The sequence below is a fragment of the Myxocyprinus asiaticus genome, chromosome 14 (assembly GCF_019703515.2).
Source record: "Myxocyprinus asiaticus isolate MX2 ecotype Aquarium Trade chromosome 14, UBuf_Myxa_2, whole genome shotgun sequence".
Taxonomy (NCBI): domain Eukaryota; kingdom Metazoa; phylum Chordata; class Actinopteri; order Cypriniformes; family Catostomidae; genus Myxocyprinus; species Myxocyprinus asiaticus.
The window spans coordinates 22,876,789-22,899,909 of record NC_059357.1 but is presented as its reverse complement, the minus strand read 5'-3'; the positions used below and the strand labels follow the sequence as shown (position 1 = coordinate 22,899,909).

Below are 23,121 nucleotides of genomic sequence, written 5' to 3'. Positions count from 1 at the left end.
AACATATGATGATGTTGACATTTACACTCGTTTACATTTACGATGAGTAAAAAAAAGCTTACTTTTAAGCAGCTCTTCAGCATGAAACCGTTCTAACGGTGCCATTTTTAGGGTGTGTCACTCAGTGTCAAGTTTCAACACATTCAAAATATATATAGGATATTAAAATGAATAAATGTTTATTTTTCCAGCCTGCTGTATTATCACCCCTCATTTATTTTAGATACAGTTCCTATATATTATTATTTACACAGGGCAAATATACTATTTATTAAATCTACTTTTATTACATATCCTATGTTAATGTCTGGAAAACCAGACTTTTAAATATTACATTTTATAAATGCAATGACTGGAATTGTTCGGTTGAAGGGGTACCAAGCTGTGAATCCTGAACAAAACAGTTTGGTGAATACATGTTTACACACTGACAAGGTATGAAAGTAGCTATGTGGTAAGCTAGTTAGCTGTAAGCTCGTTGCCACAGAGAGTAAAAGATGGACTTTATTTACTTTCCAGCATTGCGTCTCACCAACTAGGTAACAGCGAAGCGTGAAATCAACACTCACCACACACAATTCACCACCGCACTGTTGTCTGCTGAGCTGCATAAAGATGCTCTGATGTTTACCTTTTAATCTGCTACATTACTGACTGCACTGACAAACTATAGCTGGCTAACAGCAAACAGATGTGATAAACATGAGTGACATGGTTGTCAGGGACAGGGTTAACGTTATATTAGTTATATAAAATGATGGGGTCATTTTTTATTAACTTTCCAGTATGTATTTCACAAACTAGTTAGCAATTTAACGAGAAGAGGCCACTCAAATCCACACCGTTTAACTCTGCCCCGTCTGCAGAGCCACTGTCAGCTCAGAGTCAGCTCTGTAAACAATGGAGTTGGAGCGCGCTTTGCTGGACAAACTATGCTATGACACCAATTCTAAAGCATTGTTTTCTGCATTATATGTTCTGAAAAAAAGTTTTCATATCTGCGCATATCGGTAAAATGTACGCAGATACCAATATATCGGTGAAAGGCTAATATCGGCCGATAATATCAGCCAACCGATATATCGGTCGGGCACTACTACCCACCCTAGCAACCGGGCCAATTGGTTGCTTAGGCAGCCTGACTGGAGTCACTCAGCACGCCCTGGATTCGAACTTGCGACTCCAGGTGTGGTAGTCAGTGTCTTTACTTGCTGAGCTGCCCAGGCCCCCAGTTTTGTGTACTGTAACCATTTTCCTGTGCAGTACCTTGCCCCATAGACTTCCATTGTGCATTACTCGAAACAAGATTTTTGTTATTATTTTTGCGAATTAAGTCTATTATCCATTAAGTGATGAGTTAAAATTATGTTCGGTGATAGCCTATATGACAGCATATAAGAGATGATATTGATAGAGGTTAACTTGTATTCCTTTCATTCTTGTCACCAATAATATTCCTTTAATGATATAAAATACTTTTATGCTTGACTCCTAAGCAAGGTTATATTTGAGAAAACTACAAACTTTTCATTTGGAAATGAACTTAGATCAACACAGTGTATAAAAAAAGTAATTTAAAGTCAGGAAGATCAGTCATTCTAGCATTTTAGACTGACCATATATTTCCAGCCCTGGTGAAAAATTGGCTCAGAGAAACCATGTTCCCTTACAAGTGGAGTTGAGGTTGGACAGGGTCCTCACGTGAGCTACGCTGATACCAGAAACACAGGATATCCTGTGGGGCAGGGGCTGGAACAGGAAGTGCTGCCACGCCACTGGCACCAGTGTAGGAAGTGGCTCTGAGGAGATGCCTGGGATCTTGGCAACCATTTTAGAGGTGTTAAGTGCTCCAATGGCTTCTGTTTTAACAGGGACTTCCACCTTATTGGGACAGTGAGTCACCTTTCCTCTGGAAGATCCTTGCAAATATTAGCATGGATGTATGTATGAGTGTATTAAACACTTCTAAAGAGATAGTACACCCAAAAATAAAAATTCTGTCATTATTTACAGAATGTTTGGATTGATAATTTCAGCATGTTAATTTCATGTTGTTAATGTTCCATGGAAGAAAGTCATAACAGGTTTGGAATAACATGACAGAATTTTCATTTTTGAGTGAACTAACTCTTTAAGTACCCTTTAAATTGTCCAATAAATGCAGACATATTTTTAAACAGCATGACCATTTACATTTTATATTTTGGCAGTCTTAAATATTTGTTTGACCCCAAGCATTGCTTGATGCAGCACATTCATTGCTTGGTTGATCTTGACAGTAGCGTGTTCATTATCATCATGACCGCTTTTAAGACTTTTACTGATCAAGACTTGAACTGGACCAAGAAATCACCCAGGGCCTCCACTGCATCCCTAATTGCCTCTTGACAAACAGAATAGGAACTAAGTTCCATTGTCTTACTGAGGTCTTTGGCTCTGCAGTAAAAGCACCATAAACTGAAAGAGGCTGCTTAACATTCCTTAATTCACACTTTGTTTGTCACACTGTGCTTGTGACCTTGAGAAAGACTTTTACCGCCATCTGCTCCTTGGTCACCCTGATCCCCTGCTTTGACCCCCTCTCTCTTGTGCTTAATCAGAGTGGGGAAATGCAAAGGTATTGTAATTCTAAGCAATACAAGAATTAAAGATGTGCAAAACGAAGTCGTCGGTTGCTTGAACGACCAGTCAGCCAATTGGTCTTAAGGACGCCCTGTATAATTAGGCTGGTTTCGTATTCACTTGACCATTATCTGACACGCTTACATATGACACATTCTTGCATAAAAAAACCCAGCTAGATTTAGTGCCATGGAATGGAATAGAATGTCTTGTTATGACACTTGTTTAGGGTACGGATGCACTGATACCACTTTTTCTCTTCTGATTCCAATATTGGAAATCTCAGTATTGGCCGATACCGATCCCGATCCGATACTAGTGTTGTTTTTTTGCATAATCAGTTTAGAATATCTTTACATTATTGTGTGGAACTAATTGGGAGTACTCTAACTACACATTATTTCAATATAAATGTATAGCTTATTAAGAAACACTATTATTAACTAGTATACTGGATAATGTAGCAGCAAAATTAACAGTAATTCCAGTCTTCAGTAGAAAAGAAACCAGTGTTTTATTTTAACAAATATTAATGATGACAATAATAATAATAATAAATTGTTAATAATCTTATTATTATTATTGTCTTTTTTTAATTTGAAATACAACAGTAATATATTTAAATCGTGCACATTTTAAACCCTCACGCTTTTATTTTGACATTCTAAACTCTTCGGGAAGTTCTGTATGTGTCTGTTTGTAGGCAAGTTCACTGTAGTTTAATTAGCTTCTTATTCAAATGCACCTCTGGTGCTATTCTAAATGCATATTAGCTGTTCTTGAGTAGCGCTCAAATATTGCGCACCGCTGTGAAGCCTAAAAATAGCCACGAGTGCATCACCAGCCTCTGCGTGAGTTTGTGTCAACAGAGCAGCACCATTCACTAACGCGTTGGCGCTGCGCATACTATACATTAACTTTACTATTTAAACAGCCTTTTGTGATTCACAGAGCTATCGCACGTCTTCAGGTGGCTTTGAATAAAATGCACGAGTCATATGAACTGCTTTAATGGTGTTTTTATGGTTCTTTTATGTCATTTTTGGAGCTTGACAGTAACGAACATGACTAACACACAGTATCGGATTTGGATCGGGCTCGTCGGACCGATACCCGATACGTCTAAAAGCTTAAGTATTGGAGCCGATACCGATTCAGGTATTGGATCGGTGCATCCCTAGTTTAGGGATGCTCAAAAACAGAGCAAGATGTGATGCAACAGCCAAAGATGTCCATCTGAATGTGTGTGGCTGTTGAGGTGGTGCTTTAAAGGGGCTGAATTTAAAGATGCAACCTTTACAAGAGGGTCTACCATCCAAAAATTTAATCACTGCAAGCTGTAAGTATGCAAATTAAACCACAACCACTAAAAATATACACTGATAGACCAATATGTTGGACAGGCCGAATAATCAGTCAATATTTTTTCAGCTATTTTGAGATGATAATTTTAGCAAAATAGTTCGTTTGGACGATTCATTACATTAAACCAGTTCAAAGAATGGTTCACTTCTTGGAATGAAGTCCCCATGCAGCATTTTAAGCTTCATTTTTGTAGTAAAATTGCTGTTTACTGTATTTTTAATATTAGGTTATGTAGATTGTATCAAATGTTGTCTATTGTTCCAACATTATTGTTAACAACATTGCTAAGAACATCACTAATACTGTTGCCAATATTAATAATAATTAGAGATGTTAATTTAACGTGTTAATTCAGTGCAATTAATTATAGAAAAAATAACATAAAATACAATATAACTTGTATAAGACCATAATGAGAAATATTCCTACCATTGGAGCAATTAAGGCTTGAAGTACCTGCTTTCAGCAGGGGGCAGTAAGCAAAATTCCAGCTGTTTAGGCAATGTGTAACTGTACAGACAATAAATCCACTCTCGGGCTTGCTTGACAATAGTCTTGCACAGCCAGACCTATGACTTCGGCAAAGGTCTGGACTCTATTGCAGCTTCAGTTGGTCAAGAACTGCCCATTTAGACAGGAAAAGCCATCTAACTGTCATGTTAAGTGACCAAGCACAGTCGGTTTTGTCATTACGTGGTGTTTAGGGGCGGGGTTATCGGAGATGTATCATACCATAATAAAAGACCTGGGGAAAGAAATGCGAATCTCAGAGAGCAAGTGCACAGAAAACACATGGGAAAATAGCGGACAATGATTTGAGTCTAAGTACAGTACAGAAAACCTCATTACAGAGAATTTCGCAGACATAACTGAGTATACAAAGGAGAAAATGCAGCTCTGCTGGTGGATATCTGCTTTACTTTCTGCTATGTGCCTTAAATGAAATGCTGAATATCTTGAAAGATTTAATGTCACTAACCCGGCAAACTTGGGCAAATTCTGGTATTATTTCGTCTCATCGTATCAACATGGAACCTTGTGAACACAACTTGGCTTCCAGGCAGAATGATAAAAAGTCCTGTGTGCTTCTACTCACAGAAGTTCCATTGAGTGGTTCGAGAAAGCGTTTTCCAGTTTTGTGTGCTATAAGCATCAGATATAGAGCACAGACAGTGGGCGGTCCGTGGGCATGCTGTCTAAGGCTGAGAAACTAGCTTGACGCTAGCGACAGCACAAGATGAGGACACGTTTTTGAGTTCAAACACAGCTGGGCAGAGTGCAGTTCAAAATGCAGGGGTCTCAAGACGTGTTTTCTATGTTTCAAACTGTTTAACTTGACACAATGTTCTAAAAACGCTGTGTTTATGATGAGACACAACCAAATTGAGACACTCCAAAAGCGTCCATCTGATGCATGTGTACATTGACGCATCTTTAAAAAAAAAGCCTTTATAATAAATCTCGGACAGATTGATGAATTTAATTGCAAAATAGATTGCAGTGGACTGCAGGTCATAGGCTTATAATATTAATTATTCCCATTTTGTTAAAAACATTGTTCCCATTTCAGTTCTACTCCTAAACAAAGTCATCCCTTACAGTCTACCAATGCTTTGCAAATCGGTTGGATCAAGTCATTAAAAAAGAAATCGGTTCAAAAGGACAATTAGTTTGCGAATCAGACATCACTAATCGACATAGGCCAATAGCGGTGTCTGTCTGGTCCATTAACAGAACTGAACTCCCTTGGGTTGGTTTCAAAATCGTTCAACAGCCTTGTCAATGGAAAATGCACATTTTTCTTTTTTAAAAACTTTTTTGAATTTTGAGTAAATATTTTAAGTGTTTGTGTATTTCCACAATTTTGTGTATATCTTATTTGCTATCAATAGATTGTATTCAGTTGTTTGATGACTAGCTGACGTCGTGACCCATCCCTAAAAAGAACCAAAGGTGAAAAAGTCCAATAAAAAATGTCAAAGACTGCAGCAACCATGTCTGTATGAATTCAGAATCTCCAAGTTACTCTTTGGACATGCATGGAAAATAAACAGAGCAATGCATAAAACGGTTTCTAACTCCAGCAAATTGCTGAGTACAACTTAGAGCTCAAACCAAGAAATCCTGCACAAGGTTCTGGAGCAAGTAGAACAGACGGGGTGGTGAGACTAATACTTACTAGTGTAATTTTAGCTGATTAATCAAAAACACTACTTGTGGATAACTGAGGCAAATTGGTCCCATGAATCTGATGCAAATTGTCATGAACAAAGTAAATTACAGAATCGTTACAGTATAGCAGCTCCCTCCCTTTGCAGAAACCGCTCTCACCACTGCATGGAAAATCCTTCACTCTTCCCTATAGTTTGGAGGGCCCTAATTTGGCTGCTTACTTTGGCACACCAAATCTAATGAAGTAAGCCAGAGTTGGAGTGTGTGGTCTTTCTAAAGCACCTGTGTGTGTTCAGGCTTTTGCGCATACTTGTGTGTTTAGCGTGTATGTCATTGCTCTTTTGTCTTTTTGTGTATCCATATTGTCTCCGCTCATCTGTATTGTCTGCCTGGTTTAGCGTGTGTTTGACTGCATGTTTGTTATCTGTGGTTGTGATTTGTGAGCATCTAGCTAAATGATTTAGAAGGGTGTGCTTGTGAGTCTCAGTCTAGTAAAATAAACACTCTAGTCCACTAGCCCAAGAGATTACACTACATACAGTATATGATTGCCACAAAAAAACAAAAAAATTAAAAAAAAATTAAAAAAATAAATAAACAAGAGCTGGAAGGACCACATCATTTCCTTGACCTCATTCTGGCAAAATATTATTAGTGAATGTCAGTGTTTATGCGATGTGTGTATGGTGTGTAACAATTTCAAGGGCTTCTTTCCTGCAGTTTAAATGCTGTTGTAAGCCCATAAATTGTTCCTGAGTAATTTTGTTTGACACATCTACTCCATGCCTGCCAAATACCTGTATTCCCATCCCTTCTTCTCCATGTTTTTAGTGTGTGATTGAAGACAGATGTGAATCAACATCAGTACAGCATTGGCAGCATCGCAGTGTTTCTACACCTGATGAATCTGTGAATCTGCCAGCGTTGAGTATCTCATGGTGAAATTTACAACCCAACACTCAGGTTTGAACCTACAATTGTACACTGTGGACGTTATCTCGGGATGCTCTGGATGCCAGATCCAGTTGTTAAAAGTCACCTAGGGTTTGACAATAGAAATGTGTTCTCTGCACAGGCTCCTGTTTGGATGATCAAATGGATCTGCATCATATGAATACCAAATCAGGCTGCATTTACACAGCTTAATGCACAGATCTGATCTTTAGTAGTTTTGACTTTTAAGTCATATGTGCTTACATGAATTACCCGCCAAGCCACACTTGGCTGTTAGTCAGCACTTTGTAGTCTTGTTAGAACTATGAATGGTAACAAACATGCCATTATTTCTTTGAAATATCGATAAACATTACAAGAATGTAATTCATTCTTCAAAGAATACTCCTACTTCTACGATTCACACGTAAGAATTCACAGTGAAATTACCTGTTGCGCATTTTACATTACCTGTAGCAATTGTATAAGCAATTGTCAGATTGTCAGTATGCTACTGTTGCTTTAGATTACTTTGACAGTACTGAGATGACATGCTGGTGCCCTCCTGTTCCATCTCTGATTGGAACAGCCTCAAGGGTCTAACAGCAACTTTGTAAGGCAGGGTTTTGAAAATAGGGGGCATGTCCAATTCAGTAGCTGTGTCTCGCAGAAGTTCCACAATGGCTAACGTTGCTTACAGAATCTTAAATCACTTAAATAACATCATTTTTTTTTTTTTTTTTTTTTTTTTAATGATCACCACATTGTTCATTCAGTTATACAGTGACCTCTGTTCTCAGTCTATTGGGTCAGGGTCCATCCCTCTTCATGAAGACTTTGGCTCAGTTTGTGCAAATCATGCACAGGATTCAGAATCCCTTATCAGAGCTTCAGGAGAACTTTTTTCACCTGTGGAAATGTCTGTTGTGAATAATAATACTTTTCTTATTCACACTTAAGTAATAAGCATAAATATAAAGCAAATTTCTGAAAATAAAGTGCTGGGGAAGTTTAAAATAAGCCCAAAATGGTTTGCACAAAGTTACTTTCCCAAGGAGCAGAACAAATCAAACTCCAGATTGGTCCCCTTTGGTGTTGAGGAATAATTAGGCCACACTAGGCCTGTTCGTCCTACTCTCTCTCTCTGTGTGTACGAATGGAGCACCTCTGGGCGGGACCAAGGGTGCGATGACGTGTAGGCATTGATGTTGTTGCTGTAGAGGCGGTCATGAATTAATGGGCCCCTAGTGACGTAGGGAAGTCGCGGAATTAGAGAACGAAAGTGTGGCAGCTTTCTTTTATTTTATTTAGAATTAAGTTTTGAGTTCTGAAATTTATGGTTTGTTTTTATAGAAGAATGACCTCTTATATGTCAAAATATCAAGGAAAATTTTAATCCTCATGACATGACCCGTTTAAAACCAAATTAGAGCAAGTAGGAAGATCTTTACATTTTCATTTGACATTTGTTAGTCATTCATGAGACCACAGTAGTCACCATTGCACTAGTGTTCTTTTTGTCTCAAAGGTCTTTACGGCTTCCTTTGAAGATGTTCTTATGAATATAGGCTTGGACTTTAGTACTTAGACTGGACTCTGACTGAGTACTTGCAGACAGTTGGACAATACACCTGTCAACATCACCAGCAGACAGAGGCTGATCTATAATCTGGAAAATCTAGTTCCCTGGGCAGGGCAAGAGTCTCCAGTCTTTAATCCTGCTGTAATCCTCACCTTCGCGCAATGATAGTGCATGTCTAAATGGAGGATTGATGTTCCCAGAGGGGAACGGAAAGGATGTGGAGAGACTGACGAAGGCCTCTTTATTTATGCTCATAGGCCCGGAGGTGGGAAGTTTAAATTTTTCATGGCACAGCTCGCTGCCCCACATTTCAGAGTTTTAAAAAATACAGCTCTGACTAAAATGATTAGATTAGTCACAGCCTCACTTTAAATGCTCAATTGTTTTTGCATGCTAACAGAGCTCCTCAAAATGAAACACAATCTGGCTTTGATTAGCTATTTCAAACTAAATGTTTATAAGCACTCATGAGTCATAGATCCTTGATAGTGATAGCCAGTGACTCAAAGTGTATTTTGTCGACATGAAATAATTCAATCATGTTGTAACATGAGTAAAAACTATGCAATGTGTGTATCAGATTTGAGGCAAATAATAGCGATTACAACTGAAAACATTAGTGTAAGTGAGCACAACTGTTCCCAATGTTTGTACAACCTGCGTACTTTGGTACACTTTAGTTACTATCGCCTGAATCATTAGATGACTAAAGTTATTAACTTTAATTTACTGTGGAGCAAATAGGCATTAGAAAAAAACTGGTACCCTTTAGTTACTATCAACTGAATCAATAGATGACTAAAGTTATTAACTTTAATTACTGTGGAGCAAATAAGCATTAGAAAAAAACTGGTACCCTTTAGTTACTATCGCCTAAATCAATAGATGACTTAAGTTATTAACTTTAATTTACCTTGGAGCAAATAGGCATTAGAAAAGAACAAATGTTCTGATAACATGGCGGATGGCAACAGTTGCTAAGGTAGAATTGGTCAGTAATGCTTGTAAAACAAGGCTTAGCAAAGTTATATTGAATGAAAACCTACAAATAAAGGAACATTTCAAGTTAATTATTTGTTAGTTTTAAATCTCTTTATTTTGCCTGTAGCACCTGGTTGTTTATTATCTTTTCTAAGATGTGGTTTTCTCACAGCTCAGTGACACTCAGAAGAGAAAGTACTGCCGTGGAGCTCAGAAATGCAGTCTAGTATTCAAACGTACACAAAGTAGCACACTGCCTCTGAGGCCAGTCTCCAGAGGCTATTTCTGGGCAGAGAATCGATCTTCATGTAGTGGAGTCTGGGTAGCTGGTCGATAGCAGCCTATTAAAGAGATGTACCTGCTCAGGCTTGGGTGCCACTATGTGCGGTCGCTGGCTTGAGTCGTACTATCTTCTGGTATGTACTGTAGAAGAATGTGTGTGCATGATTGTTTGGTGAAATGTGCTTTGTCTTTTTTAAGTAGAATTAAGTAGAACAGAAAAAGAGCTTTATTCACAATGTGTTTGCAGTGATTGCTGTGATACAAAATTAAGCAACATTGTGAAAGTTGCAATGAGTTTAATGCACTTTTTAATTGGCCATTAAGTTTTAGCTAAAATGGCATTCGAATTGTAAGTTTGATTCATTTCCGGGAATCAGTTCAAACTGTCTGTTTTAATGAATCGATTCAAAACTCATATTAAACGTTTTGTTTGCGTCATCATGCAAGAATGTTAACAGAAGTCTAAGCATGGCATTTTAGAGTATATTCAAATATTTTTGGAAAAATATGTGATGTTGATGCATAGGAATGAAAATGATTAAATGAAAAACATGCCTTGATTATTTTAACTAGATTAGTTCTATATTTTAGATCTTATATTTAACTTTTCGATTCTGCTTGATATTACTGTTGTTTTTTTGTTTTTGTTTTTTTCTGATTGAAAAAAAAAACTTGTCTTTAAAGTTATTTCAGAGCAAATTCTGAATTTCAAATTGCCATCTGGGTCACTATACTATGTATGGAAAGTTATTCATCATGCTTACAGCTTCTGCAAGCCTACAGAATTAATAATTGTTGTGTATGTGGGAACACACATATTCAATTTGTACTGTGTAAATTTGACTTTCATGTCATCTTAGTGCTCTAAAGGTGGATTGTTTAAGATTCAGGTGTGTCCACAAGGAGTTTAGGCTAGAAATGAAATTGGTTTTGGTGGAACACAAAGGTGTGTTGTCCTGAGCTATTTAGGCAGCACCCTCTCACCCTCCACTGAGGACGTCAAACAACTGGATTTAAAGGGACAGTTCACCTAAAAATGAAAATTCTCTCATAATTTACTCACCCTCATAACATCCCAGATGTGTATGACTTTCTCTCTTCTGCTAAACACAAACTAAGATTTTTAGGAGAATATTTAAACTCTGTTGGTCTTTGCAATGCAAGTGAATGGTGACCAAATATTTGAAGCTCCAGAAAGCACAAAAAGACATCATAAAATAAATCTATAAGATCCCAGTGGTTAAATACATGTCTTCAGAAGTGATATGATATGTGTGGGTGAAAAAAATCTAAGTCCTTTTTTTACTATAATTTCTCCTCCCTGCCCAGTTGGTGGTGATATGTATGAAAAATGCAGATCGACAAAATAAGGAAAATGTGAATGTGAAGATTTATAGTGAAAAAAGACTTGAATATTAATCAGTTTCTCATCCAAATCTATCATATCACTTCTGAAGGTATGGATTTAACCAGTCATATGGATTTCTTTTATGCTGCCTTTATGTGCTGTTGGAGCTTCAGCATTTTGGTACCCATTTACTTGCATATGGATCTACAGAGCTGAGGTATTTTTCTAAAAAATATTTGTTTGTTTTCAGCAGAAAAAAGAAAGTAATACACATCTGAGATAGCATGAGGATGAGCAATTGATGAGAGAATTTTCATTTTTGGGTGAACTATTCCTTTAATTGAGTTATTTTTGCGCCACTAGAGGCACCAGTTTAAATTGCAATAATGACTGTTTTCTATTGTCAGACAAACAGATAGTCCTGCCCCAGAATCACATCATTGGTTGTGTTTAGTTAGTTTGGTTACGTTAGCATTGGTTAATGTTTACAGTCTTTAGGAGAAATCTACCAACAAATGTCTTACTTAGAGTTGTTTCTGTGCATTAAACTGCAATAAGTGAAAGTATTTTACCATAGAGCAGAAATTCGTCACATATTGCGGGTATAGCGCACCATTTTAATCATTTTAATCATACCCATAATGTGGGTAATTCCTGCACACATTTATTCACTTTAACATGTAGTTGAGAATTACAAATACACACAGATGAAGAAATCATATTAATAATTTTGTCTTTCTATCAAACTATTAGTCCAGCATCAGTGCAAGTAAATTGGTGCGTCCTCAACCATTTTTAGGTGCGATTGTTGTGAAATTCTGAATGTTTTATTCCACCCCAAAGTGCATAAACCCCCCTTATGTGAGGCATCTAACGGGGGAGTCCCCCCCCCCCCCCCCCCCCTTCCCTTTTCAGAAATTAATTTCAACCCCCTCAAGCTTTGCTCTGGATATTGATTTTGTGCTACATTGCTGGGCATACTCGGTGATCCATGCACAGTAATGTTACACCTTTATTGTGATACTTCATTTCAGCTTTCAAATGCATTATTACCATTATGCACTAAGATCTGAGAACAGCTTCCGTCCCACAATAGGCAATTTAATTAAAAACTGTAACCTGACAGTTAGCCAGCTTACTCAAATACGTAACTGTCGCAAACTCCAAAAGTAGGACGGTCTGATCTTATCAGTATTCACAGCAGCTACAAGATGCACCACATTTCAAACTAGTTATTTTCATTCACTCTTCCCTTGTGCATTGTGCTTCGATACATGCATCATGACTTTTTTATTGGGATATTGCATTTTCTGAGACCTTCCAATATCCGGATGTGTTCTCGCATTATGTTTGACTGTATTATATTGGCTGGCACCGCTTTCTCCCCATTTTACTGAAGACGAACAACACCTTGCCTGACCCGTCCCTTTAAAAGCAACTATTCAATCTTATGCCTCATTTCCAAATCCGCCTCCCTTCCTAATACATCTTACCGCTGTGATCGCTGGTGTAAGGGTTCAGACAATAGCATGACACTGATGCTGAATCAGCTCCTGAGCCCACAGCAGTGGTGGCTGGTGCCTTTTAAGAGTGGGGAAGTCAGAAGTCACATATCAACTGGTACTCAGATCTACCAATCAGTGAGTTTACTTAATGAGAAATAGGGCTGCAACTAACAATTATTTTGATAATCGATTAATCTAATGATTATTAGAACGATTATTAGACTATTTGGCGATTATTGCAATGATTAATCATTAGCTCTTAACCTATTTTTTCAGCTTGTGCCCCGACTTAAAAGGTTATATTAAAGGTGCTTGCTAACAATAAAGAGGACAAAATCATCTTTTAAAAATACCTCTAAATGACATTCACTGAATTAAAGGGAAAAAAAAAATACTTTTTATATGTAATTCAGTAAATTAATGCAAAACATCCTATTGTTATCAAGTGTTTTTGTCAATTTGAAATGGTTTAAAAATCCTTAAAACCAGATACATTTACTTGAGAAGCAACATATGAGATATTTAGACTTGCTTTAAGAGAATGTATCTTAGGGGCCTGGGTAGCTCAGTGGTAAAATACGCTGGCTACCACCCCTGGAGTTCGCTAGTTCGCTAGTTCAAATCCCAGGGTGTGCTGAGTGACTCCAGCCAGGTCTCCTAAGCAACCAAATTGGCCCGGTTGCTAGGGAGGGTAGAGTCACATGGGGTAACCTCCTCGTGGTTGCTATAATGTGGTTCGTTCTTGGTGGGGCGCATGGTGAATTGAGCGTGGTTGCCGCGGTGGATGGCATGAAGCCTCCAGACGCGGTATGTCTCCGTGGCAACGCGCTCAACAACAGACGCGGAGGCAACTGGGATTCGTCCTCCGCCACCCGGACTGAGGCGAATCACTACGCCACCACAAGGACTTAGAGCGCATTGGGAATTGGGCATTCCAAATTGGGAGAAAAAAAAAAAAGAGAATGTATCTTATATATAAGTGTATTTTGTATATAAGTGTATTTTTTCACTTGGTTATACTTCTGCGAGTGCAGTAAAGACAAAATACACTTAAATTCAAGATCTATATATGAGGTATGATGTTTTTGACATCCAACCTGTGTCATACTCAGCATATTTAATTTTTGCTGCAAACGGGGGTTGATTTGAATTGATTTTAATTTCAGTCCATCACACAAAGTGATGTTATGACTTCAAAAGATTTCAAAAGGAATATAGTGCACAAGATGTATAGACTACTTTTGCTGTGGTTTTATGTTTTTGTCCTTTTTCGAGCTAGACAGCCCTAAGACACCATTCACTTTAAAGGAATAGTCTGGGTTTAATACAAGTTAGGTTCAATCGACAGCATTCGTGGCATGATTTTGATTACCACAAAAATAATTGTGTCACTCGTTTATTAAAAAGAAGCAAAAAACACACGGTTACAGTTAGGCACTTACAATGGAATTGAAAAGCGGCAGTCCATAAATGCTAAAATACACACAGTTTCAAAAGTTTAGCCACAAGACGTAAACATTATATTTGTTAACATGTTTTTACTGTTATAAAATGAGGTATTTACTGGCATTTACCAAATGACAGGGTTTACCAGTGTTACATCACCATGAAAACAAAGTTGTAAGGTTGGTTAAAGTTGTAAACTTTGCACAAATAAGGTTAGTAAAAATGTGATCAAACTAAAATAATTTTAAAGGAATATTCTGGGTTCAATACTAGTTAGGGTTAGGGTTAGGTTAGGCAGCAATAGACAGCATTTGTAGCATAATGTTGATTACCGCAAAAATAAATTTTGACTCATCCTTCCTTTTCTTTAAAAAAAAAAAGCATAAATCTGGGTTCCAGTGAGGCACTTACAATAGAAGTGAATTAGTGTACAAAGTTAATTAACTAATCTGTAAATGTTAAAATACCCACTGTTTTAAAAGTATAGCCACAAGACATAAACAATGTGTTAACATTTTTTTAGTGTGAAAAAAAAAATCGCTGACTAACCTTTTCTGTGTAGTTATATCCAATTTTACAACTTTATTGCCATGACGAATGTCAACAAACCCTAAAACCCTAATTTACCTGTAAAAACAACTATATAAACAACTTTACAGCTCAAATAATATATTAATTTTAACAGAAGAATTAATGTAAGTGCTTTTATAAAATTATAAGCGTCACATTTCTGTCCATTGTAAGGGTCTCACTGTAACCCAGATTTTTGTTTTTTTTAAAGAAAAGGAAGGACGTGTCAATTATTTTTCGTGGTTATCAACATTATGCTACAAATGCTGTCGATTGAGCTTAACTTGTATTGAACCCGGAATATTTTTTTAAGCCAGATAAAGTTTACGTCTTGGCTATAATTTTAAAACAGTGTACATTTTAACGTTGATGGATTGGCCCCATTAACTTCCATTGTAAGGAACTGTTTTTTTTTGTTTTTATTTTTAGGAACGAGGAACCAGTTTTAATTGTTTTTGTGGTAATTAACATTATGCCACAAATGCTGTCGAATGAGCTTAACTTGTTTTGAAACCGGAACATTCCTTAAATTAAATAGACAAAAGATTTTACCTTTTGTGTTCCACTGAAGAAAGAAAGCCAGAAAGAGTATGAAGTGACATGAGGTGAGTAAATAATGACAGATTTTTATTTTTTGGGTGAACTACAGTGCATCCGGAAAGTATTCACAGCGCTTCACTTTTTCCACATTTTGTATGTTACAGCCTTATTCCAAAATGGATTAAATTCATTATTTTCCTCAAAATTCTACAAACAATACCCCATAATGACAACATGAAAGAAGTTTGTTTGAAATCTTTGCAAATTTATAAAAACAAAATGTACATAAGTATTCACAGCCTTTGCCATGACACTCAAAATTGAGCTCAGGTGCATCCTGTTTCCACTGATCATCCTTGAGATGTTTCTACAACTTGATTGGAGTCCACCTGTGGTAAATTCAGTTGATTGGACATGATTTGGAAAGGCACACACCTGTCTATATAAGGTCCCACAGTTAACAGTGCATGTCAGAGCACAAACCAAGCCATGAAGTCCAAGGAATTGTCTGGAGACCTCTGAGACAGGATTGTATCGAGGCACAGATCTGGGGAAGGGTACAGAAAAATTTCTGCAGCATTCAAGGTCCCAATGAGCACAGTGGCCTCCATCATCCGTAAATGGAAGAAGTTTGGAACCACCAGGACTCTTCCTAGAGCTGGCCGCCCGGACAAACTGAGTGATCGGGGGAGAAGGGCCTTAGTCAGGGAGGTGACCAAGAACCCGATGGTCACTCTGACAGAGCTCCAGCATTTCTCTGTGGAGAGAGGAGAACCTTTCAGAAGAACAACCATCTCTGCAGCACTCCACCAATCAGGCCTGTACGGTAGAGTGGCCAGACGGAAGCCACTCCTCAGTAAAAGGCACATGACAGCCCGCCTGGAGTTTGCCAAAAGGCACCTGAAGGACTCTCAGACCATGAGAAACAAAGATTGAACTCTTTGGCCTGAATGGCAAGTGTCATGTCTGGAGGAAACCAGGCATCGCTCATCACCTGGCCAGTACCATCCCTACAATGAAGCATGGTGGTGGCAGCATCATGCTGTGGGGATGTTTTTCAGCGGCAGGAACTGGGAGACTAGTCAGGATCGAGGGAAAGATGAATGCAGCAATTCATCCTTGATGAAAACCTGCTCCAGAGCACTCTGGACCTCAGACTGGGGCAAAGGTTCATCTTCCAACAGGACAACAACCCTAAGCACACAGCCAAGATAACAAAGGAGTGGCTACGGGACAACTCTGTGAATGTCCTTGAGTGGCCCAGCCAGAGCCCAGACTTGAACCCGATTGAACATCTCTGGAGAGATCAGAAAATGGCTGTGTACCGACGCTCCCCATCCAACCTGATGGAGCTTGAGAGGTCCTGCAAAGAAGAATGGGAGAAACTGCCCAAAAATAGGTGTGCCAAGCTTGTAGCATCATACTCAAAAAGACTTGAGGCTGTAATTGGTGCCAATGTTGCTTCAAAAAAGTATTGAGCAAAGGCTGTGAATACTTATGTACATGTGATTTTTTTTTTTTTCTTTTTTTCTTTTTAATTTGCAAAGATTTCAAAAAACTTCTTTCACGTTGTCATTATGGGATATTGTTTGTAGAATTTTGAGGAACATAATGAATTTAATCCATTTTGGGATAAGGCTGTAACATAAAAAAATGTGGAAAAAGTGAAGCGTTTTGAATACTTTCCGGATGCACTGTATATCCCTTTAAAGCAATCACCATTGGTCCACAGGGCAAGTGTGTGGCCATTCAATGCAGCGGCATACACTTCAGCAAATACAACCCTCTCTCTGGCTCAGGAGACCCAAGGACTGTTTGGTTTTTATCACTCGATTCCCATCAATCGTCAGCTCCCAAGGACGGAGTGTTCTGAGCACAGGGGCTTCTCTCCAGGGATTGCCTGTTCCCGTGATTCATTCCCCCCTCTTCTCTTATCTCTGCTAAAGCTAGCGCCATGTTGCGTATAGTCACCTGCTTTGTCCCTGCTGGCCTGACTGCTGTTACTTTCAGCTTATTTTAGGCTAGAGTTCAGGCTGCCACGAGAGGTGTGGCTTGACCTGTACATACAGACGACACAAGCGTTGCTTCCTGTCTTCAGATCTGTCTAACCGGCTGGGGTGGAAATGAGGGAATATGTTTATCTGGATTGTCTCTCCCGCCCCCCTTGCTTTCTTGCCCTCTGTCTGTTTAGGTGGCTGGATTTGTGTTTTCTTGTAAGTTTGAGGCAGGATTTATTTGCTGACAAATGGAAAATGGGAGCAGTGTTCAGGAAACCTGTTTAAAAACAGTTATTAATTTAGCAATTCTGGATGGTGGTATTATGGGCAGTGTTACTCAAAATAAGTAATCCCCTACAAATTACTAATTACTTCTCTTAAAAATGTAAACCAATTACTTGACTGATTACTTCACCTAAATAGTAATCACATTACTAATTATTTTACTTTCTAAATCACTTTTCCTAGAAAAGGTTTTTGTTTTCTGCTCAAATTCAAAATGTCTATAATTCCTCCTCAGTCATTGTCGCACACCCTTCAGCTGTCACAAAAATGCTAACAGACGTACAAATGAATTCATATTTTAAATGTATTATACAGCACATAGTACTTTAGCGCAAGTAATGTACTTAAAAGTAATTACTTTAATTGAAAGTCAGTATCTGTAATCTGATTACAATAATTTAAAATGTAAGGTGTTACATTACTTTTTGACTAATAAGTAGTTAGATTACAGTAACTAATTACTATAATTGGATACACCCAACATTGATTATGGGATAGTACAGTGTCCAGTGTTGTGACGATCGGGTTGGTCTTCCTGATTTTCCAAGTAAAGTCAGTATTTTTGCAATTCCATTTGGTGATATAGTAGCACAGAAATTACAAACTTCATCTTTGAGGTGGGCAAATTGTCTGACTAACAGAAACTTTTTGTCTGGAGAGTTTGTCTGGCTGTTTTTCCGTTACGCTGTGTTGATTGGTGCATTTCTCTCTACTGTGTGCCATTTAGTGAAGGAGCCCATCTGCTTAGGATTTTTAGATTTCTATTCTGGACAGGTGTTGACACAAAGAATACACACAACTGAAACTCACCCCGTAGAAAGATATACACACTTACTCAAGTGACATTTATATTGCCAATCTTCTACATATCTGTTTATGTCTCTTTTTATTTTCTGTATCTCTCTCTCTCTCTCTCTCCCTCTCTCTCTCCCCCCACCCACCCTCTCTTTTTTCCTAATGCATACAGACATACACTGGGAGGTCTTGAATATAGTGTATCTCATTCAGACCCCCACTATAGAAAAATGTTTTGCAGAGTTCAGCGGGGTAGAGGTGCTTCATCTTGTGTCAAAGGAGGGTGGTCCTATTTAGATAGGCTAGGATGAGGGGGAATAAGGTTGACCTTTAGATTTTATAGGGTCATCATCCATTAGGAATTGACGGTTGAATGTCACTGGTCATCCTGCTATGACAATTTATCTTCTAGAATATTTTTTTTTTTCTGTCTGTCTGACTGATCCTGTCAAGCTAAATCCACCCCTCCAAAAAACAAATAGGTGATGCCCCCATTCCAGTGGCTTCACCTTTTACTCCACTCCACACTCTTTCAGATCGAAGCCCACTCATCTCTGTCGCCACATCCCTCTAAATTCCAAAGTGTTTGGCAACCTTTTGCATATTAGTTTTAAAGCAATAGTTCACCTCAAAATTAACATTCTGTCATTATTTACTCAACCTCATGTCATTCCATATGTAACACATGCTGCTATTTTTCCGTAAAAGTAGGGCTGCACGATTATAGCAAAAATCATAATTGTCGATTATTGCCCTTGATATTGTAATCGCGATTATTAATGTTGATTAAAATATTAAATTACCATGACGTCACAAATTAAGCAACCGTGTGGTTCTTCAGAGTTACTGAAGAGTTAAAGACAGATTTAAATGGTGGATATGAGCTGTGCTCCAGTTTCTTTAAGCATCATTTAAGCATTATATTGTATTGTATTTTATATTGTAATAATGTTTGTTAAGGTAAGGCAAATAAAAATTATTTTAAATCGATATCTGTGGTATAAATTAAATTATTGCTAAATTACTGCTTAAATTATTAGCCCACATACAGTAAATAATATGACATATTCAATATTCAAACTTATTAACAACCGATTTCAATTGACCAAGTTACTGCGTTCAGTAAGCCCTTTGGTGGCGAGACAGGAGAACCATTCATCCCGTTAGATCTTCAATGGCGATCTTGTTTATGTACGATCATCATTAGATCATTTTTGGCCTCAGTGGTGCACTTTGGAAATTAAAAACAGTCATTTGCGATTGGAGTTTGTGCAGTTCGTGAAAATGTTAAATCTACTAATACCAGCTGCGTGGCAAATGGGTCTTATTACAGCAGTACACAGAAATCGAGCAACACGACAAACTCTCCCATTTCAATGACTGCTGTCACTCACTGCAGGTTTCAGACCTGCATTTCGACGCAAGCTCAATGACGCTCCGCACAAAGTTCTGCAATTTGTGAATGCTCTCATTAAAAACAAAGCAGTCTAATCAGCATAATAAATCAATTATTTACACCGTGTCTGTGCCTCGATTAGAACGGGAGCATTTTAGTTTTGTCGTGATGCTCATCTGCTGTGTATTTAACATCTACGTTCAAAGTGAGCTGTGCAATATGCAATGAATCCAAAATAATTCCAAAGTGCTTTTCGCTCTTGTTCTACAGCTTCGAGTGTCAGGTGATGTTTCTTCAGTATTAATTTTCGTGTGCCACCATGAACAGAGGTGGAACATAAAGTAAGCATCTGGGCATTCATACAGTTTAAAACCTGCGCATTAGGATCAGTTGTCATAGGACGGAGGATTCACTTAAGCGGCTCTGATTGGCCATTGCCGTTTCATTGCTCAATGGACATGTTAGTGATTGGTTAGAATACTCAACTGCTGCAGAAACATGTTGTAAATAGAAACCATTGACGTAAAAGGAGTAGACTTAAATTGAATGCTGTAATCGTCAGTTTTCATGATTACATAATCGTGGCAGCCATAATCGTAATCGTGATTAGTTTTTCGATTAATTGTGCAGCCCTACGTAAAAGACACAATTAGAAATTTTGGAAGAATCGTTATGCAGGACTTGCAATACAACAACAGTATGAATAGTGATCATGGTTGTCATGTTCCAAAAAGGCCAAAAAAAAAAAAAAAACATTTGGAATATAGCACACAAGTCATATGGACTACTTTTTAAAGCTTGACAGCCTGTCACTATGAACTGTACTGTAGACATAATTTTCATTTTTGGGGTGAACTGTTCCTTTAAAAGAAATAATATTCCCCCTGTTTTATCTAAATTTATGCCAGTACTTTAAAAAAAACTTGGGTCAATCAGGGAAACGGCAGTCTACTGACTCCACAGCCTCTAAATCCGTTCTACTCTGTGTCCTTGCTTAACCATTTATTTAATGGCAGGAGTTGTTTTAAAGTGTGTAGCCGCATAGCAGTTAATTCCTGGAAAGGAATTTCTGTTCACACAACATTGTCATCACATAATCCTAAAAACATTGACAGATGCCTTTAAATGGCAGCATTGGCCAGAAAGCAGATTACTTTTGGATGTCTTCCTGAATTAAAAGTGGAGAACACAATCAACCAATTGCAAATATGAAATCTACATATATGGTAGTAAATCTCACAGAGCCCATCAAGAACATGTCTGGGTCATATTTCTCCCCAGAATCAAAAGAAAAAAGTAAGAAATTATATTTAACATAAAGACAATTTATTTTAATTATATTACATCTTTTAGACCATTAAGATTTTTTGCATTGTGACATTATCATGAAAGCAAAATCTCATTCTCATTACCATAAATCGAAAAATAATAATAATATAAAAATTATTATTCCAAAATTACATTTGATTGGTGACTTAAATAAAGCAGAATCTTAAGTATTTCTTCTCATTTTATGTCATAGCTTTTCTGCTTATTTTAAAGGAATAGTTATAGTATATTTAGTATATATAGTATTTTTTCTATATTTCTCATACTTTTGAACCCCTACCAGTTACCAATTGCAAATGGTGTTCTATTTTAGCTTTTACAGTATCCTTTAATTTATGTTGTTTTTAAGATGCCCCTCTCCCAACTCAAATGTTCATATGCATTCCAAGGTGCCATGCGATATCATGCGAGTGTTGCTAGAGGCTCTTTACAGTTTGTACTTGATAGAGCCTGAAGTGCTCCCATCTACAAGAGACACTTTTGGCTTGTAATACAGCAGAAATAGTTTTAAGAGTGAGTTGGGAACATTGTGTTTCCCTGTGCTATTGCTGTCACCTTTTTAAAATGTCACACACTCAGTGCACGTAGCACCATCTGAAGGTCAGACGAGTGATGGGACCATCGCTGATAGCGAAGCGCTTGGACAGAACAGGTGACCTGCTGACAAAGCTCTCTCTCCTTGGTCATCTGTGTCAAACCGAGTACAAGGCACATGTGGCCTCGGCACAGCATGAAACAACATTTCAGTGTTCATGGACAAACAGCTCTTGACGGGGGATCACTGGCACCTTGTTTTTGGTTTCTAGTTGGAAGAGAGTGGTCAGGTAACTTGGAACCAATCAGGTTCTTGTGGATTGATGAGGTCATCCTTTAGCAGACCAGTTTGGTGCAATGCTTGCTCTGGCTGGTTTTATTCAGATGAATTCTGTTGTTCTACATTTTATTAGTTTCAAAAATTGTACAATTTAACTAGGTTGATTTGCATTTAAAGATTCCATGAAATCTTTCCTGTGTTGACGTATTCCCAATTGAAAAAGGAAGTTTGGACATATAAAACGGCTCATACCTTTTTTCAACTGCCAAAGAGCTTTAGTTTGTCACATTTATGAACAATGCTTTGCTACTTGCCAGTGTTTGGGAGTGGCTAACTAACAGTAGCAACGCTACTAAATTAAAGCTGAAGTATGTAATTTCTGCGCCACCAAACGGAATTGCAAAAATTCTGTTTTCAAAACAGCTTTCTGAATATGCCTTATGCCTGTTGTTGGTCAAACAAAGAAGTAGTCCCACCCCCAACTCACGTCATTGGTTCAGTCAGTGTTATTGTGTTTGTGTAGATGGGTCGCTCAAAACAAAGGGAGGAAATTTCTTAGCTCTACAGAGATGCATTGCTTACAGTTTTAAAGAAATGAACTTATGAATGGCTTACTTATAGTTGTCTCTGCATATTAAGCTGGGATAGGAGAAAGTATTTTAACACTGAAAAAGTGACTTCAGATTTAAATAAAATATTCAGTAGCGTGACTGTAGATCATCTATTTCCACAAAAGTGTAGCTTTTTCAGTAACAAGCTACATTTTCCAAAACGCTACATTGTGTTGTGAATGCAGGAATGGGGCCGAAGGAGTAATAAAACACACTCATCGAAACCATCCTCTCTCTCTCATTTGTTGCTTTGGGAAATCCAAATCATTTAAAGGTACGCTCAGTAATTTTTTCTCAGTAATTAGAAAAGTTTTACTCATTAAGAACTGAAGTGATTTTGAAACATATGTATAAAATCATGATCACTCACATGAGATGAAGACTCCAGTCACATCAGTAACCTTATAAAAACCTTATGTTTTATTCTACGTGGAGAGGGTCCCCTCATGGGGGCTGCCATTTTACAATCACATGACCAGCCGAATACTACTTGTTTAAATCTCATTAACTGCCCTGTTATTGGACACTTTTACTCATTAATTAAATTA

General features: G+C 37.8%; 1 protein-coding gene across 9 annotated transcripts in view; it reads left to right on the top strand.

The window, feature by feature from the left end:
* The window catches only part of LOC127452287 (retinoic acid receptor alpha-B), a 183,314-nt gene that overhangs the window by 15,354 nt on the left and 144,839 nt on the right, over positions 1 to 23,121 (top strand). For 6 of the 9 annotated variants that reach the window (XM_051717651.1, XM_051717657.1, XM_051717655.1 and 3 more), the window contains one exon: positions 6,991 to 7,122. The exons of 2 other annotated variants lie outside the window; for them this stretch is intronic. The gene's annotated coding sequence lies outside the window, so the exon portion shown is untranslated. The remainder of the gene's footprint in view (positions 1 to 6,990; positions 7,123 to 23,121) is intronic. One more of the 9 variants, XM_051717652.1, reaches the window with a different exon arrangement.